Source organism: Bos indicus x Bos taurus, chromosome 7 (assembly GCF_003369695.1).
Source record: "Bos indicus x Bos taurus breed Angus x Brahman F1 hybrid chromosome 7, Bos_hybrid_MaternalHap_v2.0, whole genome shotgun sequence".
Lineage (NCBI taxonomy): Eukaryota > Metazoa > Chordata > Mammalia > Artiodactyla > Bovidae > Bos > Bos indicus x Bos taurus.
This window is the reverse complement of record NC_040082.1, coordinates 77,314,009-77,335,589: the sequence shown is the minus strand read 5'-3', so window position 1 is coordinate 77,335,589 and position 21,581 is coordinate 77,314,009. Positions and strand designations below refer to the sequence as shown.

At 38.8% G+C, this 21,581-nt stretch overlaps 1 protein-coding gene and 1 pseudogene across 4 annotated transcripts in view; both read right to left on the bottom strand.

Annotated features, from left to right (window-relative positions):
* PRR16 (proline rich 16) overlaps positions 1-21,581 on the bottom strand; it is a 293,489-nt gene that overhangs the window by 185,177 nt on the left and 86,731 nt on the right. The gene's annotated exons all lie outside the window — the stretch shown is intronic.
* On the bottom strand, positions 1,600-3,332 carry LOC113895580 (annotated as a pseudogene). The gene has a single exon (XR_003511876.1). The product of XR_003511876.1 is annotated as an elongation factor 1-alpha 1 pseudogene (transcript).

Sequence of the window (21,581 nt, the reverse complement as noted above, 5' to 3'; positions counted from 1 at the left end):
TGACATTGTACAGGAGACAGGGATCAAGACCATTCCCATAGAAAAGAAATGCAAAAAAGCAGAATGGCTGTCTGGGCAGGCCTTACAAATAGCTGTGAAAAGAAGAGAAGTGAAAAGCAAAGGAGAAAAGGAAAGATATAAACATCTGAATGCAGAGTTCCAAAGAATAGCAAGAAGAGATAAGAAAGCCTTCTTCAGCGATCAATGCAAAGAAATAGAAGAAAACAACAGAATGGGAAAGACTGGGGATCTTTTCAAGAAAATCAGAGATACCAAAGGAACATTTCACGCAAAGATGAACTCGATAAAGGACAGAAATGGACCTAACAGAAGCAGAAGATATTAAGAAGAGATGGCAAGAATACACAGAAGAACTGTACAAAAAAGATCTTCATGACCCAGATAATCATGATGGTGTGATCACTGATCGAGAGCCAGACATCCTGGAATGTGAAGTCAAGTGGGCCTTAGAAAGCATCACTACGAACAAAGCTAGTGGAGGTGATGGAATTCCAGTTGAGCTATTCCAAATCATGAAAGATGATGCAGTGAAAGTGCTGCACTCAATATGCCAGCAAATTTGGAAAACTCAGCAGTGGCCACAGGACTGGAAAAGGTCAGTTTTCATTCCAATCCCAAAGAAAGGCAATGCCAAAGAATGCTCAAACTACCACACAATTGCACTCATCTCACACGCTAGTAAAGTAATGCTCAAAATTCTCCAAGCCAGGCTTCAGCAATAGGTGAACCGTGAACTTCCTGATGTTCAAGCTGGTTTTAGAAAAGGCAGAGGAACCAGAGATCAAATTGCCAATATCCGCTGGATCATCGAAAAAGGAAAAGAGTTCCAGAAAAACATCTATTTCTGCTTTATTGACTATGCCAGAGCCTTTGACTGTGTGGGTCACAATAAACTGTGGAAAATTCTTCAAGAGATGGGAATACCAGACCACCTCACCTGCCTCTTGAGAAATCTGTATGCAGGTCAGGAAGCAACAGTTAGAAGTGGACATGGAACAACAGACTGGTCCAAATAGGAAAAGGAGTTAGTCAAGGCTATATATTGTCACCCTGTTTATTTAACTTCTATGCAGAGTACATCATGAGAAACGCTGGGCTGGAAGAAACACAAGCTGGAATCAAGATTGCCGGGAGAAATATCAATAACCTCAGATATGTAGATGACACCACCCTTATGGCAGAAAGTGAAGAGGAACTCAAAAGCCTCTTGATGAAAGTGAAAGTGGAGAGTGAAAAAGTTGGTTTAAAGCTCAACATTCAGAAAACGAAGATCATGGCATTCGGTCCCACCACTTCATGGGAAATAGATGGGAAAACAGTGGAAACAGTGTCAGACTTTATTTTTCTGGGCTCCAAAATCACTGCAGATGGTGACTGCAGCCATGAAATTAAGACACTTACTCCTTGGAAGGAAAGTTATGACCAACCTAGATAGCATATTCAAAAGCAGAGACATTACTTTGCCAACAAAGGTTCGTCTAGTCAAAGCTATGGTTTTTCCTGTGGTCATGTATGGATGTGAGAGTTGGACAGTGAAGAAGGCTGAGCGCCGAAGAATTGATGCTTTTGTTTTTTTTTTTTCTCATTAAACTTTTTTTAATGGGTCTCAAATTCTGTGACAGATTTTTGGTCAAGTTGTTTTCATTAAAAAGTACTGATTTTAAAAACTAATAACTTAATCTGCCACACACAAAACATATGGTCCACAAAAACATTCTCCTTTCCTTCTGAAGGTTTTACGATGCATTGTTATCATTAACCAGTCTTTTACTATTAAACTTAAATGGCCAATTGAGAGAAACAGTTCTGAGACCGTTCTTCCACCACTGATTAAGACTGGGGTGGCAGGTATTGGGGATAATATTCATTTAGCCTTCTGAGCTTTCTGGGCAGACTTGGTGACCTTGCCAGCTCCAGCTGCCTTCTTGTCCACTGCTTTGATGACACCCACAGCGACTGTCTGTCTCATGTCACGCACAGCAAAACGGCCCAGGGGAGGATAATCAGAGAAGCTCTCGACACACATGGGCTTGCCAGGAACCATATCAACGATGGCAGCGTCACCAGATTTCAAGAATTTAGGGCCATCTTCCAGCTTTTTCCCAGAACGATGATCAATCTTCTCCTTCAGCTCAGCAAACTTGCAAGCAATGTGAGCTGTGTGACAATCCAGCACAGGTGCATATCCAGCACTGATTTGGCCTGGATGGTTCAAAATAATCACCTGAGCTGTGAAGGCAGCAGCTTCCATGGGTGGATCATTTTTGCTGTCACCAACCACATTGCCACGACGGACATCTTTGACAGACACGTTCTTGATGTTAAAGCCCACATTGTCCCCAGGAAGGGCTTCACTCAATGCTTCATGGTGCATTTCTACAGACTTCACTTCAGTTGTTACACTGACTGGAGCAAAGGTGACCACCATGCCAGGTTTGAGAACACCAGTCTCCACACGACCCACAGGGCCAGTACCAATACCACCAATTTTATAGACATCCTGGAGAGGCAAACGCAAGGGTTTGTCAGTTGGGCGAGTTGGTGGCAGGATGCAATCCAGAGCTTCAAGCAGGGTGGTTCCACTGGCATTGCCGTCCTTATGGGTGACTTTCCGTCCCTTGAACCATGGCATGTTAGCACTTGGCTCCAGCGTGTTGTCACCATTCCAGCCAGAAATTGGCACAAATGCTACTGTGTCGGGGTTGTAGCCAATTTTCTTAATGTAGGTGCTGACTTCCTTAACAATTTCCTCGTATCTCTTCTGGCTATAGGGTGGCTCAGTGGAATCCATTTTGTTAACGCCAACAATTAGTTGTTTCACACCCAGGGTGTAAGCCAGAAGGGCATGCTCACGGGTCTGCCCGTTCTTGGAGATACCAGCTTCAAATTCACCAACAGCAGCAGCAACAATCAGGACAGCACAGTCAGCCTGGGATGTGCCTGTAATCATGTTTTTGATGAAGTCTCTGTGTCCTGGGGCATCAATGATGGTAACATAGTACTTGCTGGTCTCAAATTTCCACAGGGAGATATCAATGGTGATACCACGCTCACGTTCAGCTTTAAGTTTGTTCAAGACCCAGGCATATTTGAAGGAGCCCTTTCCCATCTTGGCAGCCTCCTTCTCAAACTTTTCAATTGTTCTCTTGTCGATCCCGCCACATTTGTAGATCAGATGGCCAGTCGTGGTAGACTTCCCTGAATCTACGTGCCCAATGACAATGATGTTGATGTGGGTCTTCTCCTTTCCCATTTTGGCTTAGGTTTAATGGTGGTTTTCACGACACCTGTGTCCTGGCGGCAAACCCGTTGCGAACTGTGGTGTTGGAGAAGACTCTTGAGAGTCCCTTGGACTGCAAGGAGATCCAACCAGTCCATTCTGAAGGAGATCAGCCCTGGGATTTCTTTGGAAGGAATGATGCTAAAGCTGAAACTCCAGTACTTTGGCCACCTCATGCGAAGAGTTGACTCATTGGAAAAGACTCTGATGCTGGGAGGGATTGGGGGCAAGAGGAGAAGGGGACAACAGAGGATGAGATGGCTGGATGGCATCACTGACTCAATGGACGTGAGTCTGAGTGACCTCCGGATTTGGTGATGGACAGGGAGGCCCAGCGGGCTGCGATTCATGGGGTAGCAAAGAGTCGGACATGACTGAGCGACTCATCTGATCTGATCTGATCTTTTTCTAAGTCAATCATGTTTCAGTAAAGTGTTTACAAAGTACTAGCTGATGATCCTAAATAAGAAATCAAATAAATCAACTATGAATCACAGAAACGGTTTTGAGTAGAGAAGGAGGACATGATTACTATCATGGATAAGGGAAAACTATTATTAGCTTAAAGGTATCTTTTGGTAGGCAAATTAAGAACCCAATCCCGTTCCACTTGTTGCCATTTGGCCAGTAAGTCTAAGGATCACCACCCTATACCCATATCCTCAGACTAAACCAGTGTAAATGGCAATAAATTTTGTATTGTGCTGGACATTCCTATATTTTGAAACCTTACGGATATTTTCCTTAGAATAGGCTACATTACATTCAACTGGTAAGGGGAAGTAGATAGAGATGGGAAAGAGAGTAGCATCTGCAAAGGTGAGAAAGTTGGAGCTAATAACCAACATTCAGAAAATTAGGCATGTTTCTGGTCAGTTGGAACATACATTTTTTAAAGCATAAGATACATTTCAGAAAGTGTCTTTTATAAAGAGCCTTGCAAAATTAGGCAAATGAGCTTACTTTTTATTCTTTATTAAAATACAAAGCTTAGTTATTTATTCTATAACAACCCTATGCAGTGGGTTTTGCTATTATCCATATTTTATAGAGGATAAAACTGAAGCCGAGAAAGGCTAAACAATTTAAGGTCACATTGCTAGGAAATGGCAGAGCCAAGATTCTAATCCAGGATGTTTACTGGGACTTCTCTCTTTAGTAAAATAACATTATTAGAACTGGGTTTTAGTATAAATAACATATGGATCCTATGTTAGACATAGAGGGAAGGACTAGATTGTCCAAATATTTTCTAAAAGAGCAAAATAAAGGAGAGCAAAAGATAAATATCCTAATATTTAGGCTGAGAGTTGCTTAACATATTACATTCAAGATAATTTTGCACATATCAATTTAAAATGTATTTTTGTATTTCATTTCATCTTGGAGAGCAAACTTCAAGATAACAGGACTACCAGAACTGAAGGTAATGTGTTAACATGTATCTGAAACATATATGCTCATCTTGAAATACTAATCTGAACTGTAGCAGAAATTCTCAATGAAATGTAAATAATTGGGAAGACAAACAAAAATTAAGCTTTATCTTCAACCAAAGAGAAACACCCGGTCAGTTCTTCATTTTCTGAAATGAGCAAAATGTTCTTAAGACTGTTATGTACTGATGTGTGCTGCTGTCCACTGACTTAAAATTTAAATAGTAAAAAATTAGACCTCCTTCAATAAACCATCAAGTACAGGAGTGGAATTGACTTATCTGTCTTGTTTTTATTTAGCATTGCAGAGTCCATTGATGGTTAAGCTGTTTCAACAATTGAATCTTTCGTTTTTCTGTGGGGGAAAGGTAAACACATTGTTGTTTTATTTTAGAGAATACTTTTAAGAGACTGAGGACAACAGTAGGCCAATATGGTGGGGTGGAAAGGCTAGGAGCTTGGATTCCATCAGGGAACATTTCAATCCCACTCTGCCCACATCGTGATGGAAATGACCTCTGCTTCACAGATCTCCCTCTTTACCAGGGCACTTCCATCCTGTAGTGAAATCACCTATTCTCATGTCTCTTTCTTTTGGTAGATACAGTACAGGACAGAGAGGACCTTGTTCATTTTTATACTTGCAACATACAATGGTTGGTCCATAACAGATACTTAATGTCAAGTTAGATCCATAACCCAGTCAGGATAACCTTTGAAACTTGCAACAAATTCCTGGAATGCCTGGGTTAAATGCCTAAATTGATTACAGCAGCTAGGCCAATGGGTCGAGTATCCTCCTAATATTAGGCAACTCGTGGCAGGCCTCCAGACAGAGTGCCCAGTACTTCAGAGGTAGTTTCCATCCGAACAACAAATAACATCATTCTGATATAATCCACCAATCTCCAGAGTTGTCTTTGTGCCAGGCAACTAATCTTTAGCCTTGACAGTTCAACATGTCCAAATGTCATGAGATTTACAAACAACTGCAATGCCATTCTTGACAGTTATTTCATCTTTGACACAATTATTTTATTTTTTAAATCTGTTTCCAGTCATATGCCATGAAGTAAATTCCTATTTTCTCAGAACAAATACTCACCAAAATGTACAGGCTAAAGAAAAACAAAAATAAAGTCTCCTCTTGTGAGTTGGCCTAGTCCCTGTCATGCTTAATAAAGTATCTTCTGGAGACAAGTGTGACTCATTGCTTCCTACCTGGCTTGCCAGGCCCTGGCAAGTTTTAGAACCCTCAGATGGAACGGCAGATTGTATTTTCTAAGCATGGTGATACATACACATACACGAACACATATCCCTTCCTGCACATTTCAATAAAAATGTGATGGCAATCCTCCAGTGAAATGTGAGGTCTAGGGTCTCTCTGTCTTCAAACTGGGTGGAGTTTAGTAACTACCTTAATCAATAATATGTAGGGGATGTGGTGCTCAATGATTTCTGAGGCTAGGTAATAAAAAGCAAAAGGACCTCAGACTAGATCACCCTCTGACTTAAGACACTTGCTCTTGGAACCCAGCCACCATGTTGTAAGGAATCCCAGGCTAAATGAAGCGGTCCTAGGTAGGCATACCAACAATAGCTATAGCAGGCTCCCAGGGCCAATCTGTGTGTGGATGAGACTTAAGTAGTCCCAACCTCCAATGTGTGAATCTTCCAGCTGAGACCCATGGAAACCACCAGAGGTAATGGATGAATATGGCTGTTTTAAGTCATCAGGTTTTGGAAATATTTGTTATTCAGCAACAGATAATGAAAATTGATTTGGCAGGATGCCTAATTTTTGGAATGTCCATTTACAATTATACTTAAGACCATTTTAGATCTCTCACATTTTGGGGGCATTTTTTAATTGAGAGATGATCTGGAAATAACCATTCTGAATTTTATATTCCCATACCAAATATCACCAATTATGGAAGAAATAAGAAAATGAATCAGAATGTACTGTCCTAAATATCTTAACTGCTTGATAAAAAACTCCAGATTATTGTTAAAGGCCTTCACAGTATGTCCTCATCCATTTTGTCACAGGTATTTCTTCAACAGAGTTTGTTCTCACTGGTTATTTTTAAAAATGTGGTTCTTTCCATTTTTAATGACACATGAATATTTTTGGCAAAAAATGCACAACACTGTAAACCCCAGGTACGCTTTATTCTCTCATAGTGAAATCTTTCCCATTTATTTGATTTTAAATCCATTCAAAAATTTCTCTGAAACACATTTTTGTTCACTCAGTTTTCATTCTTAGATTTCACTCCTCATCCCACCTTTAACCTACGGCCAACTCAAACCTATGGTTCTTTACCCAGTCACCCACCAACAAATACATCAAATAGTCTACAAACTTGTCCTAGAATGTGCCAATCAGAAGATCTCCTTCTTATCCGCTAAATAGCACACTCCTGAAGTCAAAATAAGTCAATTTACTTTTTTAATATGGGCTTCCCTGGTGGCTCAGATGGTAAAGAATCTGCCTCCATTGCAGGAGACCTGGGTTTGATCCCTGGGCTGGGAAGATCCCCTGGAGAAGGGAATGGCAACCTACTCCAGTATTCTTGCCTGGAGAATCCCCGTGGACAGAGGAGCCTGGCTGGCTACAGTCCATAGGGTTGCAAAAAGTCAGACATGACTGATTATGCTACTAAACATAGAACCTTTTTAATTGTTTGCCTTTTCTTATATGATTCAGTTTTCCCATCTATAAAATAGGGATGATAATTGTACCTGGCTCCAGAGTTGCTGTATTAATTGAAAATATAAGCATTTTAGAGGTCAGTATATACCTATAATTCTTATATTTACATCTTATGTTCATATTTGTATTCAGGCTTTTAGTGAGTAGGTTTCTTCCTCACTGTACCATTGTGTTCAGTTACTTAATATTCATTATATGTGATTATCCACAGTTGAAGAAGGTCAGAATGTTAAACCATTAAATTATTTATTGACATTAAACATATTCAAATTCAAAGGATGACTACTGTTTAAAATGCAGCCATAAAACTAGAAAAATCAGCCTCTTCCAACATTCCATATAGATTTAAATTTTGACAGACTACATGAGTATTAGGAAACCAAGATACAATTGAGGGTATAATTAGAACAAAAAACAAAATTTTAGAAACTAGAACTTCCTCTGCTATAAGTTCAGTGAACAGTCTTTTCCCCAGGAATACTATAGCCCTTTCTCTCAAATTTAAAGGGGTGAAGAGGTGCAAGACCAAAATAATAATAATAATAATAATATGCTTTGATAATCTCTCTGGACTCAAAACTCCATAGATGATTTTGAAAACCAAGTCAGGTGTGTGATTTACACTTCAGTAATATGATGATGAAAGTCTAAGTAACTAAAGGTGATAAGAAGTGGTGATAAGGTGATAAGAAGATAAAATAAAAATAAAATAAAATAAAATAAAAAATTTATGAACACGGTGCTTACTTTGTGAAAGAGTTAATCTTCATTTGAATATTCCTAATACGTATTGATAAAAGACTTACTTGCAATGTCTAAAGAAGAATTAAAAAAAAAATAGGTGTCACAGTTGTAGGAAAGAATCTTATCAGTATTCTAAGATTTTTGGAAAGTTAACACTGAGGTGCTCTATCTTAAAAATAAATGATGTACAATTTATCACAAGGAAATTTGCTGTGGAAGAGTGAAAAGGCTTGGATGTTAAGGGTTTTTAAAATTCATTTTAAAAATAAATATATAGCAATTCTATATAAGAGGGTAGTTGTTAATAACATCCTTGGGGAGGGAGGAGGGAGGAGGGTTCAGGATGGGGAACACATGTATACCTGTGGAGGATTCATTTCGATATACGGCAAAACCATTACAATATTGTAAAGTTAAAAAATAAAAAAAATTGTCAAGAGTCTAGTATTTTAGAAGTTTGCATAAAATAATTATTCAGAGATATAAGACTAATCCAAAACTGGGAAAAAGTTGTGTGGATACTGGTGTTCATATTTGTAGTGTGTATCAGAGAGAACAACTAAATGCTTTCAACAAACATAAGTATGTTGTGGGTTCATTTTCTTAACATATTATACCACATAAACGTGTTTACAAAGATTTATAATAACTCGGAAAATACTGAAGGTAAATGTTCAGTGAGAAAACTTTGTTTTTGTTTTTATGACATGCAGTCTGGCATGTGGGATTTTAGTTCTCTGACCAGGGGACTGAACCCCGGCCCCCTGCATTGGTAGCACAGAGTCTTAATCACTGGACCACCAGGGAAATCCCAAGTGAGGAAATAAAATAACTAAAGCGCATGTATAATAGGAACACAATCAAGCAAATTTACATATAGCATAATAACTAAGGGAAAATATAAAAGAGGTCCTATGGTTTGTGGCTGTCTGACTTTTTCCATATTTTCTGTTATTTTACCAAATATTTCATAATAAAAATATATTTTACAATGAAATATTTTAAAATTAATTTTCTTTTTTATCTTATCCTCACTTCCCTCTTTCTCTTTATTCTATCTCTTTTCTTCATTCATAAGTTGGCATACCAATTAAGAGTTTGGTTTCTGAATTACTCAAAAATTGCATTTAAATTATACCTCAAGTCACTTTCTACTGGGCTTTCCACATGGCACTAGTGGTAAAGAATTCATCTGCCAATGCAGGAGACTTACGAGACTCGGGTTCAGTCCCTGGCTTGGAAGAACCCCTGGAGGAGGAAAGGCAACCTATTTTAGTATTCTTGCCTGGAGAATTCCCATGGACAGAGAAGCCTGGTCGGTGACACATCCATAGAGTCGCAGAGTCTGGTACGACTGAAGTGACTTAGCATGCACATACACTTTCTACCAGTGTGAGTTTATGTAAGTTGGTAATGTCCTAGTTTTCTAAATCTGTACAAATTAGCATAACAATAGCATTTCCATTTCTGATTGCTGGAAAATTGAGACAACAATAATAAAACTCTTGGCATGGTGCCTACTATTACATGGCCATTACTTAACAGATGAGACCTGTTACTCTGCAGTTTCCGGCCTGTCATTCCTCCTTCTGTGTCCTTATTTACCTCCCTTTTGAGAAGTTCCCTGGTGGCTCAGATGGTAAAGTGTCTGCCTACAATTCAGGAGACCTGGGTTGGATCCCTGGGTTGGGAAGATCTCCTGGAGAAGGAAATGGCAACCCATTCCAGTATTCTTGCTTGGAAAATCCCATGGACAGAGGAGCCTGGTAGGCTGCAGTCCATGGGGTTGCAAAGAGTCGGACACGACTGAGCAACTCCACTTTTGGTTCTCTTTAAGAAGGTCAATATTAACAAAAGCAGAAGGAACTTCAAATATTATCTAACTAAAGCAAACATTTGTGTGTTCTTTAGTGTTGCTCTGACATGTGTAAAAAGATTTGAGAGCAGTTCCAGGGAACAGTGTTTTCTAAAAACATCATGGAGAGTCAGTGTTTCAGAACAGAAGAAACCCACAAAATGAAAACTTATCTGGAAGAAAACAGTGGTACTATTTCTTTGTTCCTAATTGATTTTCTCAAACCTGAACTAATGTGCTAATCAAGTTACTGTCCATTGTGAACATGGATGGGCCAAGGTCATCCTCTAAACCTCAACAATACAGTTTCTCAAGCTTCGACATTTTTCAGTTTGCAGCCTTTGCTGACAGAGATTACGTATGCTAGTGACTTCTCAATATGAAAACTGCAGGAGTTTAAACAAGGACATTTGAGATGAAAATACAATACCTTTTGGCTTGGATTTCTTTGTTAAATATTTCAAAGCACATCCTTGGAACACACACTGCTTCTGTCTGTACACATAGCTATATATAGTTATGTGTGAATCATATTAGCGTGAAAGCACAAGAATATCCCATTATTCACCCATTTTGAACCATTTCCTGGAATTCACCCATGCTTATAAAAAAAAAAAAAAAAAAAGAAGAAGAATCTGCCAGCATAAGTAAACCAACTTTTTAAAAAACAGTGTCTGTATTGGAGAAACATAAGAAACTGAATGCATACAGAGAGAGGAATACAGAGAAGGATTATAAGGAACTGGCTTAGATGATTATGGAAGCCAGGAAGTCCTGCAATCTGCAGTCAGTAAGCTGAAAATGCTGGAAAGTTAATATTGTAGTTCCAACACCAGTCCAAAGGCATGCGAACCAGGAGAGCCAATACTGTAGGCTTCATTCCAAAAGCCAACAGACTGGAGACCCAAGTAAAACCAATTGTTCAGTTCAAGTTCAAAAGCAGGAAAACAGCAACATCCCAGCTTAAACAGTCACTGATTTTAAAATTTAAAAATATTTTTCTGATTTCTCCAGGCAAGAATATAAGAACAAGTAACAGCATGATTAAGTAATAGCTCAATTTAGGATAATAATGGGAAAAGGATAGTGTATAGAAGTAGGCATTTTTCTTACTATCAGAAAGACTTTTTGTAAAAAATGTTAAGCTTTTTCTCTCAAAGGAGTCAATTCTGGGCATTACATTAGCTGTAACAAAGAATTAGCAAATTGAATCCAACAACACATAAAAAAGACCATGCATCATAACCAAGTTGGATTCATCCCAGGGTCACAGGAATGGTTCAACAATTTGCAAATCAATCAATGTGATACACCACATCCACAAAAGAAAAGATAAAATCACAAGATTATCAAAATTTAAAGACTTAGATATGACATGACCTCTAAAACTACTAGAAGAGAACAGAGGCAAAACATTCTCTGATATAATTCATAGCAATGCTTTTTTAGGTCAGTCTCTCAAGACAATAGAAATAATAGCAAAAGTAAACAAATAGGACCTAATCAAACTTACGAGCTTTTACACAACAATGAAACCATAAAGCAAAAAGACAACCTATGGACTGGGAAGAAATAGTAGCAAATGACATGACCGACAAGAGTTTAATTTCCAAAATATACAAACAGCTCAGACAACAGCAACAACAACAAAAACTTCCCCAATTAGGCAGATGACCTAAATAGACATTTTTGCAAAGAAAATATATAGATGGCCAATAGGCACATAAAAAAGATGCTCAACATCACTTATTATTAGAGACTTGCAAATTAAAGCTATAATGAGGTACCAGCTTATACAGGTCAGACTGGTCATCATTAAAAATTTATAAATAACAAATGCTGGAGAGGGTGTGGAGAAAAGAGAACTCTCCTATACTGTTGGTGGGAATGAAAATTGGTACAGTCACTATGGAAAACAGTATGGCATTCCTCAAAAAACTAAAAACGGAGTTGCCATATGATCCAGCAATTCCACTCCTAGGCATTTATTAGAGAAAACTTTAATTTGAAATGATACATTCACCTTGACGTTCAGAGTAGCACTATTTACAATAGCTGAAATACAGAAGCAACCAAAATGTCCATTGACAGATGAATGGATAAAGATGAGCACACACACACACACACATGTGCATGTGTGCACACACACACAATGGAATACTATTCAGCCATAAAAAATGAAATTTGCAGCAACATGAATGCACCCAGAGATCAACTAGGTTAGATAAGTCAGAAAGAGAAAGATAAATTGCCACATAGTAGCATTTATATGTAGAATCTAAAATATGACACAAAGGAACTCATTTATGAAACAGAAATAGACTCACAGACATAGAGAACAGACATGTTCCCCCTTTGCCAAGGGAGAAGTAGATAGAGGAAGTCTAGACTGGGAGTCTGAGATTAGGAGGTAAACATTATTACACATAGAATGTATAAATAACAAAGTCCTATTGTATAGCACAGAGAGCTATATTCAATATCATATAATAAACCATAATGCGTAAGAATATATAAATCTATATAAACATATATATGCATGACTTAATAACTTTGCTGTACATCAGAAATAACACAACACTGTAATTTAACTATACTTCAGTAAAAGTCTGGCAGGCAGGGCTTCCCTGGTGGCTCAGACGGTAAAGCATCTGCCTGCAATGCGGGAGACCCGGGTTCTATTCCTGGGTAGGGAAAAATCCCCTGGAGAAGGAAATGGTAATCCACTCCAGCACTCTTGCCTGGAAAATCCCATGGACGGAGGAGTCTGATAGGCTATAGTCCATGGGGTCGCAAAGAGTCGGATACGACTGAGCGACTTCACTTAATTTCAGTAAAAAATAAATTTTAAAAAAGTTCTCAGAAAGAGATCTTAAAAAATGGGTCATTCAGAGGGTTAAACTAATTATGTTCCAATCTTCATTTTAGAAATTATCTCAAAATTACGTATGTATTTTATAAAAAGTTATACATACACACACACCTATATACATTACTCACAATGAGGAATAAGTACATCAATCGTTATCTTTATTTCATTAAATAAATTAAAGTTAGTAAAGGGAAGACAGCATTCAAGCCTTATAAGCTCTAGATTCTGCCTGCCTTTCCAAGTTGACTGCACAGATTAGATATATGACACTGGCCAAGTTATTTAACCTCATTAAATCTCTATTCTTCATCTGTAAAATGACAAGAGTAATTCCTATCTCAGTTTACAGGAAAGATTCTTTCAGAGAATATGTGTAATATAATTAGCATGGCACCTTCTTTTTCTTTGCCATCATGATGTAGAGGTGATATTACTACCATTAACATCATTGTCATCAGTATTAGCTAGTGAGTAATGGCACCCCACTCCAGTACTCTTGCCTGGAAAATCCCGTGGACGGAGGAGCCTGGTAGGCTGCAGTCCATGGTGTCGCTAAAAGGGTCTGACACGACTGAGCGACTTCACTTTCACTTTTCACTTTCATACATTGGAGAAGGAAATGGCAACCCGCTCCAGGGTTCTTGCCTGGAGAATCCCAGGGACGGGGGAGCCTGGTGGGCTGCCGTCTATGGGGTTGCACAGAGTCGGACACGACTGAAGTGACTTAGCAGCAGCAGCAGCAGCAGCAGCAGCAGCAGCAGCAGCAGTAGTTTGTTACTCCAGAGAGTTCTAAGTCTGAAACTTTTCACTGTGCTCCTTAAAAAGTTTTACTAAGTTAGTGCAAGAGAAGGCTGATGCCTTGCCACAATGATATCAACAGCTCACACATAAATATATTCATAGACAAGGCAGGAAATATTAGTAAGATAGTAGATAATGCTGTGAACTATGACCAGCTGGGAAGTAGAAGCCCAAAGGCTTTCAAATTCAATTTTTTTCTTCATGCAACTGAAACTTGCCATTTGACGTAATAGTAAGAAAGCATTTTTAAACAAGCATTTAAATTCGAAGTGATGAAACCTTCTGTATATTTAACAGTGTCAGAAGGAGACAAATAGAAGCATATTCAATGACCAGAAACAACTCTAGTTGACATTCTTTAAATCATAGACATCAGCTTTGGCAAATACCCTTAAGTTGATACAAATGCCCAGGGCCATCCATTTGCCCCTGTTCAGATATTGAGGCCAGAAAGAGAACAGGGTGTTTCTTTTTGGCAGACAAGAGGAATTCTAGAAAGTGTATTAAGGTTTTGTCCATGCAAGCTTTCTCTTCTTGTTCCCAGATTTTTTTTTTTTTTTTTTCCTTGCAGCCACTCATACGGGCTTTTGTTTCTATGGCTCAAACAAAATAGCTCCTATAAGGGTCATCAGCAATCTAGGCTCCAAGAAAATATTCAAGTTTCAGTCCTCATTTGTGTAATCAGTGTGTAACAAATTTGATTATTCCCTACTCCATCTAATGATTTCTCTAGGCTTCTTAGACATCATTTTCCCTTGGTACTTCTACATCATGACCTACTCTTGATTTCCTTGCTGGTTTCTCATCATTTCCTAATAATTACAAATATTTGCACTTCCCTTAGGCTCAGTAATTAGATTTCTCCTCTCCTCCACCTACTCTTCCTCTCTAAATGAAACTCATGCAGTCCCATTAATTTAAATACCATCTATACACAGATAGCCTCTGCCCAAAGCTTTCTCGTGAACTCCAGAACCATATACCTGACAGCCTATTTGATATGTCCACTGGGTTCTCAAACAAGCAACTCAAACTTGCCATGCACAAAATGAAAACTTACCATGAACTCTGATTTTCCTTCCCATAGTTTTCCCTATCTCAGTAAACTACTCTGTTTCTCTAGTTGTCTGGATCAAAAATCATGGAGCCATCCCTGATCCTTCTTTTTCTCTCAAAAGCATATTTAATCCATTGGCCAAACCTAAACATTTAAAGCTATTTAGAATTAGTCACTTCTCATAGCCTGTACCTCTTGTGTTGCAACAGTTTATATATAGCCACAAATTCTTTGAGAGTCCTCCTATCAAGAGATAAAGTTTAGAGACTTCTCTGACTGTCCAGTAGCTAAGACTCTGTGATTTCAATGCATGGGTCCAGGTTCGATTTCTGATTGGGGATCTAGATCCCATATGCTGCAACTGAGACTCAGTGTCACCAAATAAATAATTTTCAAAAAAGAGAGATAAGTCGAAATCCCCAACCCTGGAATTTGGGTGCACTTTGTGACCACTTTGACAATTACAATGTGACAGAAGGGATAGTGTGGCACTTTCTAGATCTAGACACTGGTAACTATCACTTTTGCCTTCTTGGGATACCTGCTGCTGGAGTTCTAAACCACTATGTAGGTAGTCTGAATACTGAATAGACCATGTAGAGAGACCCTGGGTAGGTAGAGGAAGCTGTCTTGGATCAACAAATAAGATACCAGCTGAATATCTCCAAATTACCCTTGTTTGCTCCTCATGAAGCAGAACTGCCCGGCAGAGAACCCTGCCTATAACCTTGGCCCACAAAAACGTGATGTATAATAAGATGGTTGATGTACAAGCCACTAAATCAGGGGTAATTTGCTCCAAAGTTGTAAATGTTCAGAACACTCATACTCTCCCAAGGTACATCACCCCTTTCTTGAATTAATTTAAACTCTTCTAACTGATCTCTGCTTTCCCTGATTCCCAGCTTGACCTATCCATCCTTCTCTCCACAAAGCAGTCACAGTAATCTTTTAAATAATACATCATTCTTCTCCTCAATGCCCTCCAATGGACTGCTATCTTATAGTGGTTAATTCCTATCTCAGGAAGACTAACAGCCAGGTCCTTACAATGGCTCTGACAGTCCTACATGATATGAACCTCCTCTACTGCTCTGACTTGATGTCTCACCATTCCTGGTACCCAGTCTCTCAGCCATACTGGTTTCACTGAAATTCTCTACAACACACCAACCACACTCCCCTGGCATTTCCTACTGCATTTGCATTTACTATTTCTCTGCCAAAACAGATTCCCTCCTTGTCACCCACTAAGCTCACCCTTTCACTTCCAGCAATTCTACGTAGTTCACCCCTTTACTCCCATCAATTCTCTGCTTAAACGGCATCTTTTAAGAGAAGATGTCAATGACCATGATATATAAAAAAAATCCCACTACTGCATATTCTGTCATTTATTATTGTTTTATTCTTTTTCATAAGCCACATAACACAGTCTTCTACATTACCTATTCACTTGTTTATCTTCTGTCTCAACACTTTTTGTATAATCTTATTGCATTCTTAGGAGAAGGCAATGGCAACCCACTCCAGTACTCTTGCCTGGAAAATCCCATGGATGGAGGAGCCTGGTAGGCTGTAGTCCATCGGGTCACGAAGAGTCGGACACTTACTGAGCGACTTCACTTTCGCTTTCATGCATTGGAGAAGGAAATGGCAACCCACTCCAGTGTTCTTGCCTGGAGAATCCCAAGGACAGCGGAGCCTGGTAGGTTGCAATCTGTGGGGTCGCACAGAGTCGGACACGACTGAAGCGACTTAGCAGCAGTAGCAGCAGCAGCATTGCATTCTTAAAAGCAATATGTACTTAAAAAGCTATATATTTGAAAATCATTTGTTTTTAAGTTTACAAAAATACCATCATGTTTATAATCTTTGGGAATTCACTTTTCATTTAATATTTAGTAATTTATTACTAACATTTATCCATGTTGCTGCATATTGCTATGTGTATATGTGTGTGTGTGTGTGTATTCATTTTGCCTGTGGTATGGTTCTGTGAATATACAACAAATTACTCATCTACTCTTGTCTTGATTGACACTTAGATGGTTTTTAGATTTTCTACTATGAATACTATTTTATGTGTCTTTCACTGCCTCTGTTCAAGAATTCTCCTTGGTAAATACCTAACAGTGCAATTCCAAGGGTAATTTTTGATTGCGCTTTGTATGAGTCCATGTTTCTACTGAAAACCATCTGCGCTTCCTTAGTCCCTACATTATACATTTGGCACAAATTATTTTCCTATGCAGGACTTCTGGTGGTTGTCTTTTCACCAACTATGCTCCATTTTTACACCAATAGTACCCTAAGTTTCCTTTGGTAAGTTCATTTCTTTCCCATTTTTGGAAGTTCAGGTGGCTGTGTCGCAAAGCCAGCTCTAGAAATGAAACCGATAGGGAAGAACCATTCAGTACATCCCATCCTCTTGATCTACAGTGATCAATTCAAAAATAGCAGATATAGCACTTAGAGATGTTTGCTGGAGATTCTGGGAAAAAGTATTTTAATTGTCTTTTATGCTGCTGCTGCTGCTAAGTCGCTTCAGTTGTGTCCGACTCTGTGCGACCCCATAGACGGCAGCCCACCAGGCTCTCCCGTCCCTGGGATTCTCCAGGCGAGAACACTGGAGTGGGTTGCCATTTCCTTCTCCAGTGTGTGAAAGTGAAAAGTGAAAGTGAAGTTGCTCAGTTGTGTCCGACTCTTAACAACCCCATGGACTGCAGCCCGCCAGGCTCCTCTGTCCATGGGATTTTCCAGGCAAGAATACTAGAGTGGGGTGCCATCACAAAGAGAAGTTTTCATCTTGATAAAGATCGAAAGCTTGTAAACTTGGGACTGGAGCAAATCCTGGGGATATAGAGTCAAGAAACAATAACATAAAACCCATCTTGGTCACATCTTCACATCTTCTTTGTCACATCAAGTGGCTCATAACCCATATCTAAACTGAATTCTATTTCTGGAATTTTAAGCCATCATGATACGATGATCCCTACCATTTATTTATTTATTTAACCAGCTTTTGTTACCTGTCGCATAAGAGTAATAAGATATCCTTAATTTCATCTCCAATTGTTCCTTCACATGAACACTCTACCCAGCTGTATCAACCAGGTTCCTTATTTTCAAACACTCTCCTGACGTTTATTATTTTCTACTGTCTTTCTAGCAAATTCTCACCCACATTTTAAAGCCCCATTTGTTCCCTTTTCTTTTATGAACCCTTTCCTGACCATGCTGGGGCATCATATGACACCATAGTATTTTCCTGCTGTGCCTTTTGGGGGATAATGTTCTGTTCTTGTCTTCTCTTTTAGAGTCTTATGTTCCCATGGACATTTTCTGCTGTGCTGTGGTATGCACGTCCTCTTGTCCCACTAAGTACATGGACCATGAGTTTTATTTCATTATCTTTCCCAAGACAATAAATCTTTATTGAATGAACACATTAGTCAAAGCAGGTCCATGCTTTCTCCATTACCTGGTAGTCAAATTTTCACTCTAGTATCTCAGTTCCCAAAATGTAAGATTCTGTGTAACCCCATTATTATTATGACTAAAACAATGAACTTGTCTTAACATTTGCATAGCATTGGTCTCTTTTCAGCATATTACTCTTAGTGCTCTGAAAATCTTGTGAGTTTTTACAAGTATTAGATTTGCAAATTTACAAGAGAGATCATTTTTAAAAAGTACCTTAATGCTTATGAAAGATAAAGTAAACAAATGATTGAAAATAATGTTTTATGAGTATAAAACAGGACAATTTAACACATTTAAACTATTTATATACATTTAAAAGCAGAAAGAAAACAAATGACCACAAAAGCAGGATAGTGATGAAAGAAATAAATAGAATGAGGCTGTTAAAATAAGAGAGAAATGAATGAATTCCATATGACCCAGAAAGAGAAACAAACATTCATAGATGGAGGCATCAGAAAGGGAACCTAATATCAGAGATCTGAGAAGTGCTTGGTGATCCTATCGTCAAGTTTGTCAAGAACCAGTGATAAGAGCATTCCAAAAACTTTTATGATTTGCCTAAAATTAGCTAAATTCACTGCAGGTAATTTCTATGTAGATGGTTCTGAGAAGTTAACCTAGTAGATCAGACAGTTAAAGTATAAATCTTGTGTGCCAAAAAGCATGCAATCACTTAAAAAAATGCTTGTAGTGTTTGTAGTCTATTATTACAAAAGAATGTGTAATTCTCACTTCCATAGTACACTGTTCAATCCAAAAGTAAAAAGTGCTATAGCCTATATGCTATGTTATACAACACAAACAATAAATCAACAAATATTGAACAATATTTTCTATTTAAACTGGTCCCTTCATTAGGTGGCAAAGGAAGTGGGGAGATGAGGGACAGGAGTTGATCTTTTACACTGCTTTTTTATATATATAGAATATTGCTATTGCTATTGCTAAGTCACTTCCATCGTGTCTGACTCTGTGTGACCCCATAGATGGCAACCCACCAGGCTCCCCTGTCCCTGGGATTCTCCAGGCAAGAACACTGGAGTGGGTTGCCATTTCCTTCTCCAATGCAGGAAAGTGAAAAGTGAAAGTGAAGTCGCTCAGTCATGTCCCACCTCAGTGACGCCATGGACTGCAACCCACCAGGCTCCTCCGCCCATGGGATTTTCCAGGCAAGAGTACTGGAGTGGGGTGCCATTGCCTTCTCTGATACAGAATATCAGAAGTCATTTTTCCCTTGAATGACTTTATTTTGGTTTCTTTCAAGAATGATCTTTCCCATAAACATCTCATTTCCCTAACTGTAACCAATGACAGAGTACATCTGTGATGACTGCTCTTTGGAACAGTAATTCCCTACTAGAAGCACAACTTTATCACATAGGGAGGCTTTAAAAGTACTGATCGTTTGGGTTCCATCCCAGCCCTATTGATCTAGACTCTCCCTGGGTGGTTTTGGAGACATGTTTTTTGAAAGCCAGCTTATTATGCCCATGTATTTGCATTGCAGTCTATGCTCTTGCTGCACAGTGCCTGGTTCCATCTGCTTCTGTTTTTCTGGATTCCCGAGGTCTCCTAAAAGACAACTGAAATCCAGAGAAGCAATTACCTCAAAGCACAAAGCTTCTAATCACTTGTACCACTGGTGCTGGTGATGCATTAACAACCACAGAAACAGTGGAGAGTCCCAATATATTCATTTAAACTAGAGTTTGTATCACACTGTATTAGAAATATACTGTGCAACTATATGAAGTCATGGCTGTCACATATGCTGCAGTCTCATCCAACAGACATACGGAAGCTGAGTGGAAATGGGTGGAAAGAAGAATGAGCCTGCACAAGATAGGTTCTGGTCTAGAGGGACAGATCATTTCTCACACAGGGCTTTCTCCTAGAATTTAGTGAGCTGTCCTACCAATAACATCACACCAGGCTCTGTGAACTCTGTGCCAGGCAAATGTGATGGGAAAATCACAGTGGTGGGAAGGTCAACTGAAACACCATAGCAAGTTCCAGTCCCCCAGGTAAAAGGCTCTAGGAGGGCTAGACATGTCAAGGGCTAGACAGTCTGGGCTAATAAAATACCATAAACCCCTTGACTTAAACAAACAAACAAAAAAAACCACACACATCTATTTCTGATAGCTCTTGAGGCTGAGAGGTCCAAGACCAAGGTGCCAGTAGGTCTGATGTCTTATGAGACCTTTCCTCCTGCTTTGCAGATGGCCAGCTACCTTCTTACTACAGTCTCACATGAAGAAAAGAAGAAGTTCTCTGGTCCCTGCTTCTAAGGGCACTAATCTCATCATGAGAACAACTCACATGACCTCATCTAAACCTCACTCTCTCTCTAAGGCCCTACCTCCTAATACCCTAGCATAGGAGGTTAGGGCTTCAGCATAACAACCGGGGATAGTACACAAATATTTAGCCATTAATAGGGCCCCAGGCAAGTAGATTGTACTTCAGATGAAACAAATAAGACCAGTAAGCCAGCAACACAGACTGACCATACATTTGTAAGTTAAGAGCCAATGCTGTCAACATGTAGTCACGAGAGTGCCATTACAAGCTTACAAAGCAGGCATGACGTCTCCAACTTAGGATAACAGATGTATTCCTCTACATCAATTTACAAGATATGGTGAGCATGAAAGCATAACACTCACTGATCTGATAAGCTTGAAAGACCAAACACAAACTACTGAAAAGCTGTTTACTTAGAAATTATGCAGGAGTTAAGCATGCCTGAGGAACAACAACAACAAAAAAACTGAAAGAACTTTGTGAACTATATAAGATAATCACATTTTTACCAATTTAAGAGTAATATATCAAAGCACGATACTGACTAAGGTAGGGTATGAACTCTTTACTGATTGAATTCACAGAGAATTGCTTCTAGAATATGTATGGAAAGTAATTCAACAAACTGTTAAAAGTATTGCTTCCCAGGAGAAGGAATGAGAGCAGAGAGAGAGAGAGACAGGAGTGTTACTATAACGTGAATGCCCTTTTAAAACTTATGTTTTATAGAATTTATACCTATACACTACTTAGAAATTAATCAGTTTCAAAACAAGAGATGAGTGCTTGAATTTCTCACTTTGTTTTTTACAGATGGATATAACTATGTCGTGAAATCAGTGATCAAAAATACTTCCATCAGTCAATAGCATATCTCAGCAAAAGATATTGTTCTAAATAGTCATGAGGGTCAAGAAATTCTAAACTGTTGGCGAAAATAAACACCAGAAGAAAACTAAAACCCAAAAGGCTACAAAAGTTCATGTCAGTCAAG